The sequence below is a fragment of the Phytophthora infestans genome, genomic scaffold (assembly GCF_000142945.1).
Source record: "Phytophthora infestans T30-4 supercont1.120 genomic scaffold, whole genome shotgun sequence".
NCBI lineage: Eukaryota > Oomycota > Peronosporomycetes > Peronosporales > Peronosporaceae > Phytophthora > Phytophthora infestans.
Genome location: NW_003303639.1, coordinates 85208 through 94523, shown reverse-complemented (window position 1 = coordinate 94523; position 9316 = coordinate 85208).

Below are 9316 nucleotides of genomic sequence, written 5' to 3'. Positions count from 1 at the left end.
ATCAGAACGGTATTGCCTCTGCGGCTCTGACGAGTCTTGAGCTTTGCTATCTTCGTATTGATGTCTCATGGAGCGTAGTCCGTGTCGGTGGCGATACACTTGGTGGTACTCCGCCACAGAAAGAGAAAACGACGACGCTCTTGGAGCAGTTGCGGAACGCAGACGTGGGTCTGAGACCTTCGGGCTAGGGGTGGCGCGACGCGCTGTAGACGTGGGGATGGGGTGCGGAGTCAAGGTGCCAGCAATCAAGGATGCGAAAGCGTTTGTGAGCTCGTGGAGCTGCAGAACGCAGAAGTGAGGTCTAGTGACCTCCACCGTCTTGACCTCGCTGAGGAAGTTTCGAGAGCGGAGTGTTCTCATCTTAGTGGGGAAGGGTGTAGCGAGGTTACGTGGTGTGGAACACACAGGGATACGGAATTCCCGGAGAGTTAACAAACTCTCAGTACATAAGTCGGAGAGGTAACAAGGTCTCTCAGTACGTTTGGCTGAAAGCCACACATCATGTATTTGATTAGGTTTAACTATGTTAGGTAGTTAAACAGATACATTTACCCCTAGGTGGCTTGGCCACAATAATAGTAAATAAACCACTTCTGGTTTTGAAGCATTAAGTAACGTTATTAACTTTGAGCCCTGGCCGTGGGCTGTAAGTGTCCTTCGGATAATGAACTTAGTATTAGTGACTATTTAAGCTGAACGTCTTCCTCTGACGCTAAAGCTACGACAGCCCCGCTTCAGTTTTGTTGACGACATCGGATAGCGCGCTCGACACCACGCTCGTCTGTATCTCCACGTTGACTTAAAAATCCAGCGTCATGGTCCCATTCCACACAATACTCATCTGTGCTGCCGTCATCACTTCGCGGGGCAGTCCAACTACGAGCGTTCCCTTGCGAATAGTCGATCATTTACCTTCTCCACGCCGTAAATACGTACGACACACAGCAAGCCCAGCCAGGTAGCTCCCGGCACACTCTACTCCACGGTTTGTGATGCTCTTTGGCAACATCTGCGATTAGCTTCCCATTCTCAACAGGTTTCGACTTGCGATGATCACCGCCCAACGGAGAGAGATCAACAACTGTTGACTGCACAACCAACGCACAATTGGGATAAGTAAGGCGACGCCGGGGCTAGCGATACCCGGCATCATGCCTTATGCAACTCCAGTAACACCACCCTAAATCGTTCCTTCAACAGGCTTGGTAAAAATTCAGGTGAAGCCTCGACCAATGGCCTTCGCAAACTTAATCCCAGCATTGTCAGTGAGCAAATACTCCGTAGGCTGAGGAGTGTCATCCGCAAACGCGCCTACAAACTTATCCGGTGAGCCCTTGATCTTCGACGGAGGACGCACCAGACTTGACGATCGATTTACCCCAAAAAAATTACTGACTCGCCACGAGTCTGCGCATCGCCAGTCAGCTTTCCCTTCGTTATCTTAAAGAACTCCACCGCACCTGAGCCCAAGTCTTCCACAGGCCCAATCGTATTGCCAGTGATGTGCTGCCATCAAGGCGGTAGGCCAGATTCACACCTGGCTAGACGTAGTTCGCGAGCTGTTGACTTTGCAGTCGTTGATGGAAGGACACCAAATAACCACGATCGCGCTGTAGCCGAAGGTCGGAGAGCCGCTGTGGTTTGATCCGATCAGTCCAATTATCTCGCATAGGAACCGGAGATCATCGAGTGGCCTCCGCCCGTAGACGATACGATATCCTTACGCGTGATCGAATACTCCAAATCCACTGATAGTACAAAAGTACGAAGAATGTCAAAGTACACGAGATCCGTCTGGATACCGCCGTCCCCCGTCACCAGCATTACAGGGATCGGTGGCGCATGACGATGCGACATGCTTTTAGCGTCAGTCGTGAGCAATGGGATGATCTGGTGTCTGACAGAAAGTACGGCTCCAGCAGCGTGACGATATCCACTTTCACCCTCAGATCACTGAGACTGAACTCCTGCATATAGGTTCCCATACGAGCCTCGATATTGGCATCAAGCACCAGCTTCAAGAACGGTTCCTTACCCACCTACTTGTCACTGTAGCTGGTATTCAATGGACTCAAGATCACAGGGAACTTGGCATCGCGAACAGGTGGTCCACTAGGCGATGCAACGCCGAGAACGGCCATTCCAGTAAAGCAGTAGTCTTTTGCACTTTGATAACACCCCCAGCCGCAAAAAGCACTTCTTAAGAGAGTCCATTTAGCAACGAGCACGAAACCAATCGAACGCGATGTCGAAAGAGAACGCGTACAACGTCGCGCAGACCCCTCGGAGTCTTGACCTTTGAAGGAACGGAGCTCCAACTCCTTTTCCGCACACTTCTGCACGCGAGTGCTATCTTCAACGACTACTGGGATAGCTAGCTCAGCGAAACGCTGCTTCTCGCCATCATTGAGCACCCACATGGAAATAGGACCCAGTTAGCCGACGTAACCGATGTCATGCTTCTTCGTCTACTTCTTGGGAGCGTCCAAATGCGAAGACGGAGCTTGATGTGGTGTTCCTTTAACGGTGGATTGAACCAAGCAAACACATGCCGCGCACCGGACTTGATTGTGGTAGTCACCGGTAATTCCAGTGACGATGGAATTGTTTTGTTTCTGTAAAAGGAGCCAAATGTAATGGGCTCTCCCAAGTTACATATGTAGGTAGTTTTATAGGTTCTTTGTAGTGGTTCACACCATTACATAAGTAGGTAGATTTGCATTACAAAAGTAGGTGCGGCAGCACACGAGTAGCGTGTGCTGAACTGCCGTCACCTTATTGGTTGAAATATGGGGAGCCAGACCCATAATCAACCAATAAGGAGTTCACGTGTATTTGAGTGGTCAGGGCAAGCTGCCCTGGACCTAAATAAAAACAGAGTTGATTTTCCTTCAGACTAAGTACTTGGTTTCAGTATCACTGGACTTGCACGCTTCCTCATCACTACGTGTAAGCAAGTAACGGACACCCCAGGCCCGTTACAGCTGGTAGCACTTTGTAGTCCTTCCCATGACCCAGTTCACGATGAGCCAAGGCATGACGTCTGAAACGCCAGGGCCGACCCTGGAACATGCTGCTTTCCCTCATCTCACTCGTGTCGAGTGGGAAGCCCTTCACCGCCTCGCGGCGGTGTCTGGTGAGGCTGTAATCGCGTCGCTGCTGAGCTCAGCGACGTCCGACCAACAACGCCAAGCAGCCCATGAGTTCATGGAACGCGAGCTAGCCGATGCGAATCGGCGAGCAACAACTCCCGCGCGTTCCTCGAAAAATGATGTCGTGAAGCTAGAGACGTCTACCTACTCCGGTGAAGGAGCGAATCGCCTCCCGCTGAACCGGTGGTTTCGCGAGATCGACATCGCGATTGCTTCGAGAATGATCGAAGCGCAAGGGTCAAAGGTCAATTTCTTATTGTCCCGGTTGTCCGGGAAGGCCAAGGAATGGGCCCTCGGTAAACTTGTCGTTGATCACGACGCATTCCCCACTCTGGCGTCTCTCCAGAAAGATCTCAGGCTCGCGTTCGAGCCCCCTCAAGACGAGTCGCGCGTGCGTGCCGAGTTCTTCGCCCTTCGTCAAGGTAAAATGACTATGCGCGACTACGTCCAAAAGACTCGCCACCTCGCGTCATGCATCGTGACAAATCCGATTGACACAGCATCGCAGGTCCATGTATTCGTATTCGGCATGCGTGAAGGCATGACGCGGTACTGCCTGACCCGAGCGGAACCTTCCTCTCTCGAGGAAGCATTCGCCCTCGCATTACGTGAAGACTACGTAGTGGCGGCGTCTTACGCGCGCGCGATGTCTACGGCAGCTCGTGAGTCAGCCCCCGAGCCCATGGAGATCGACGCGATTGACGCGTCGAATAGTCACTGTCAGCCGACTTCTCGTGGGCCCAACGGCCGTCCTAATCGCCCGCTCACTTGCTTCCGCTGCCGGAAGATCGGTCATCGCGCGGCGGAATGCCGCGCGCCAGCGCCGGTATTCGCGCACACCGCCGAAGTCTCACCTGCCGTTCAGTAAAAAAAACGGTCAGGGCCAGTAGGTGCGGGGCGCCCTACTGACTGGAACGGAGGTCCGGGTCCCCCGGTGGCTACCCAACCTTCTAGCCCTCCCGTGCTCCACGCACACTTTAATGCCACCACCACGTCGGGCGACTCGAGGCTGATCATCGTCAGTCTTCATGTCGCCGGCGCCCGGCGACCACTTCGCGCACTCCTGGACTCAGGAGCGTCGAATAACCTTTTTCGTGAATCGTGCTTATCGATGCTTCCAAGAGAGATCGCAGTCCGTAATGGTCGAGGTCAGGTCGTCGTCAAACTTGCTGACGGAAAGCCACGCCGCGTTGCGCGGCGCGAGATCATGTTGCCGTACACATTCGACGGCTTCCGCAGCAACGACGACTTCCTCGTGATTGAGATGAACTACGCGTTCGACTGCATCTTGGGTATCCCGTGGCTGTCACGATATCAACCAGAGATTGACTGGTTGGCTCGGTCGGTTAAACACCGCTCTGGCTTCGATGTGAGTGAGGTGTTCACACACCTCCTGGTGCCCAGAAGGACTGGCCCCATGTCAGGGTCGTGGACCGGTTGTCCACAATGCAGGTTGAGCAGAGAGCGAGCGATGGCCCTCTCTGTATGTCTTGCACAGCGCTGTTGCGCGAAACCCCTCGCTACGAAGCGAGGTTGTTAACACTTTGGCGGTAGAGCAGGGGCCCCCGCAATCCGAGCAGGCGGTCAAGCATGAGTTCCCGTCACGCAACACGGCGGTCGAGCATGAGTTCCCGTCACGCAACACGGCGGTCGAGCATGGGTTCCCGTCACGCAACACGGCGGTCGAGCATGAGCTCCCGTCGCGCAACACGGCGGTCGAGCATGGGTTCCCGTCACGCAACACAACAAGGCGGTTGAGCATGGGTTCCCGTCACGCAACACAACAAGGCGGTTGAGCATGGGTTCCCGCAACACAACAAGGCACTCTAGCGGTTGAGCAGAGGTTCCCGCAACGCGATTCGGCGGTCGAGCAGTTGGAGCTCCCGTCATCCACAGCGGTGGTCGAGCAGTTGACGCCCCCACCGGCTAGGACGGCGATCGAGCAGGGGCTCTCGCCTGTCGATGGCGCGGTCGAGCATCGAGAGCTCCCGCGCACTACCGACACGGTTGATGGTGCCCCTCCGTGTCTAGAGGGGGGTGATCCCTCGTCCAGCGATAGCGAGTCTTCTGTCTCGAGCAGCGGTTCGAGACGCCGCAAGAAGAAATCCAAGCGACGCCGCCTTAGGCGACGTGGTCAGCCCACCGCCGATATCGCAGTGAATGAGTCCATACACGTCCTGGAACACGTGGAAGGAGGCGTCGTTCGCTCATGCACGCTTGACATTGAGAGCCCACCTCGTGAAGCTTCTTCCATCACACGCCTTCCGGGTCTTTCCTGGAAGCATTTTCTGCGCGATCTGAAGTCAGGAGACATCGAGCAGGTCTGCTTGATCACCGAGTCTGCCTCGGCGGAAGAGATCCACACGGTCGCTACCGACAATCTTCCACTTCGTCCAAAGAACGCTGAGCCGAAGTCGGCGCGCGAAGAGCGCTTCGCTGCCCAGTCGTGGGAGTCACTCCGCGACTCGGGCAATCCAGTATACGACACCGTCCGCGAGTTCGCGGATGTTTTTCCCGACAAGATTCCAGCTGAGCTCCCTGCTGGCAGAGGCATTCGCCATGAGATTGATCTCACGCCGGGTTCCAAGTACTGTGTGACGCGACAGTGGCCCCTCCCACGCGATCAGGTTAAAGCCATTGACGACTTCTTCGAGAGCCGCGCAAAGCGGGTCACGTGCGCGAGAGTACCTCGCCACACTCGAGTCCGACGTTCTGGGTGAAGAAGGCCACGGGTGGTTGGCGCATTGTTCACGCTTTTAACAAGCTAAATGACGCCACCATTCCAGCACAAACGCCGATCCCTCGGAAGGATATGGTACTTGACACCATGGGCCGCAGTGTTATTTTCAGCACCATCAACCTGACCGATGGCTTCTATCAGATCTTGATGCGACTCAGCGACGTCCCGCTCACAGCGGTGAGCACTCCCAGTGGGATGCTGTGGGAGTGGCTTGTCATGCCGCAGGGCCTGAAAAACGCACCAGCCACGTTCAATCGCATGGTTTCCCACGTTCTGCGCCCACTTCGCGACTTCGCTCCGAGCTACTTCGATGACATCTTCGTTCACAGCCGCGCTGAGGGCGATCTCAGCGCCACAGAAGTTCACTTAAATCACTTACGACAAGTGTTCCAAGTCATGTGCGAAAACAAACTGTACGCGAACTTGAAGAAGTGCATCTTCTGTGCCCCGGAGATTCCGGTGCTTGGCTGTTATGTGACAAGATTGGTGTCCGAGCGGATCCTGAGAAGGTCTCGTCCATTTGTGCGTGGCCCACGCCGCAGAATCAGACTGAATTGCGTCAGTGGCTTGGCCTCGCAACTTATCTCCACAAGTACACGAAAATTTATGCTGGTCTGATCCAGTCATTGTCTTCATTGCTGAAGAAAGACATCACGTGGTCGTGGACTCCCGAACATCAGTCGGCCTTTAATGCAGTGAAGAAAAGCTTGGCGGGGGCCCCAATCCTGGCGCTTCCAGATGATGCAAAGCCATTCCACGTTGTTTGCGACGCGAGCGACATCGCCATCGGCTGTGCACTGATGCAGTTCGACGACGAAGGTCGCGAACGCGTCGTGAGCTACCAATCCAGACAGATGAAGCCCGCTGAGAAGAATTATCCGGTTCACGACAAGAAACTCCTTGCGATGCGCTACGCACTGATCAAATTCAGAGTGTACTTACTCGGTGAGCATAAATTCGCGATCTACACAGATCACGCGTCGCTGCGAACAGCGACGAAGAGCCCTCATCTCTCTCAGCGCATGGCACGATGGCTGTCATTCTTCTCCGAGTACAACTTCGTCGTAAACTACAAGCCAGGCAAGAATAACATCATTGCGGATGCCCTATCTCGGCGCCCCGATTACGATCCACGCCGAGTTTTGGGTCGTCAGTCACTTGAAGACGCGGACGACGACGAATTGGACTGCGCCACATGTGTGGCTGCAGGTGTGAACCTGATGACGGCGGTATATCCAATACTTCCCCTGCGGGAAGAGATCTCTGCCGCGTATCGAGATGACTCGATATATGCCGGTATCCTGGAACACCTTCGCACACCAAGTGATGCCACGCTAAAGACACTGAGCCGCTCCACGCGCGACCAGATTCACAGATACCAACTTGACGGTGATCTACTGATGTACAGTATCGATCGATTCGATACTCCTCGCGTCGTTGTCCCCAACGATCCCGATCTACGCGCAAGAATTATACACGAATTCCATGACGCTCCAGTGGGTGGCCACTTAGGCCGTGAGAATACTTTCGCAGCGGTATCCCGCGACTTCTACTGGCCTCACCTATACAAGTGGGTGCGCAAGTGGGTCCGCTCCTGCGAAACTTGTCAACGCGTTAAGCCGTCACCGGCATCGCAAGCTCCGCTGCGTTCTCTCCCTCTGGCAACAGAGGCGTGGCGCTCTGTGTCAATGGACTTCATATTCGGTCTCCCACCCGATACTGACGGTCGTACTGGTGTTCTGGTCTTCGTGGATCGCTTTAGCAAGATGTGCCATCTCGTTCCGGTTCCGGACTCAATCACCGCGGCCGATACCGCGGTGCTCTTCATCGACGCTGTCTTCCGACATCACGGCCTTCCTGAATCAATCGTCTCTGACCGCGATCCCCGATTCACATCGGCGTTCTGGACGAAACTCTTCGACCTCCAGGGCACCAAACTCCTCATGTCGACGGCGGCGCACCCGGAGACTGACGGGCAAACGGAACGCGTCAACCGCGTGCTAGAAGATGTTCTGCGCAGTTATGCCCCGTCCTTCGAGAACTGGAGTTCCTTCCTGCCTCTTGCGGAGTTTGCACTCAACAATGCCGAGCACGCGTCGACGGGATTGACTCCGTTTTTCGTCAACAACGCGCGTCATCCACGTGTCCCCGCACAACTTGCTGTGGGCCAACCCACGGCGACTGATGGCTTCACTCTGGAGGGGGAGGAATGTGATAACCCTGCCCAACCGGTTCCGATACTGGTTCAACCACCGGTTTCCGGTGAGACAACGGTTCTGCCGTCTACGAGTTCAGCTACTCCTGCAGTAGACATCAACGCAATGACGCGTTTACAGTCGAAGAAGATCCTCGCACCCGCGCAATCCACGTCGTCGTCGTTACTTGACTGGACACACCGAACGCTGATCGCTCCAGCACAGCCACACTCGACTGTGGCTAACTACGCGCCGAAACCCCCAGCGCGACCCGCTGACAAGGCAGCGGTATCCGACTTTGTCCTTCATCGCCAATCGGTTACCCGATTCGTCCGTGACGCGCTACAACTTGCGGTTGACAAGCAGAAGGAAAACGCTGACAAATGTGGCCGCAAGAACACAAGTGCATTCAAGATTGGTGAGCGGGTATTACTCTCAACGGATGGAATTCGTACCTCTGCTATTACGAACCTAGGCGCGAGCAAACTCGCGCCGCGCTACATTGGGCCATTCAAAGTACTACGAGTTATGGGTGATGCCTACACGCTAGACATTCCTACGTCGCTACGACTACACCCGACGTTCTACGTCGGGCGACTTAAGAAGTATCTTCCCGCGATGATCCCGGAGGCGGGACAGGAGCATGCGTTGAGCGGCCCTCACGACGAGCCTGTCGAGCCAGCGTCCCATCTGTCCCAGTTCCCCGCTCGCGCGGAAAAGCTCCACTCCTCGGTCCGCCAAACACCTGCGCCTCCAGACTACGCAGTCGCTGCAAGAGTTCACGATTCGACTGCCGCAGACTACTCGCCGTCGCCTCGGCGTTCCGAGAGCTCTTAGCCGCCCACTCGGCCTCCTCCTGTGCGTCCCGAGAAGTGTTCAGCGCCTGCTCAACGTCGTCCTGGTCAGCCAGGTCGCGTCGAATTCCACCGCGACGGTCCTCCGCCCATTGTTGACTCGAATGGAGATACGTGCTGGATTGTGGACCGTATTGTTGATCACGAAGATCATCCCCGCGTGCGTCACTCGACCAAGTCGTCAGCTCAACACGCGGCTCCCGCCGCGCGGGAGTATAAGGTACGATGGCTCGGGTTTCAACCTGCTGATGATACGTGGGATCCTCGCGCCAACTAGCTTCGTGACGTTCCTGATGTCGTCTACGACTACGACTCCAGCTCGAGTCAAACGCGGTCCGCGAGCGACTTGCGGCGATCGAGAACGCGATCGACTAC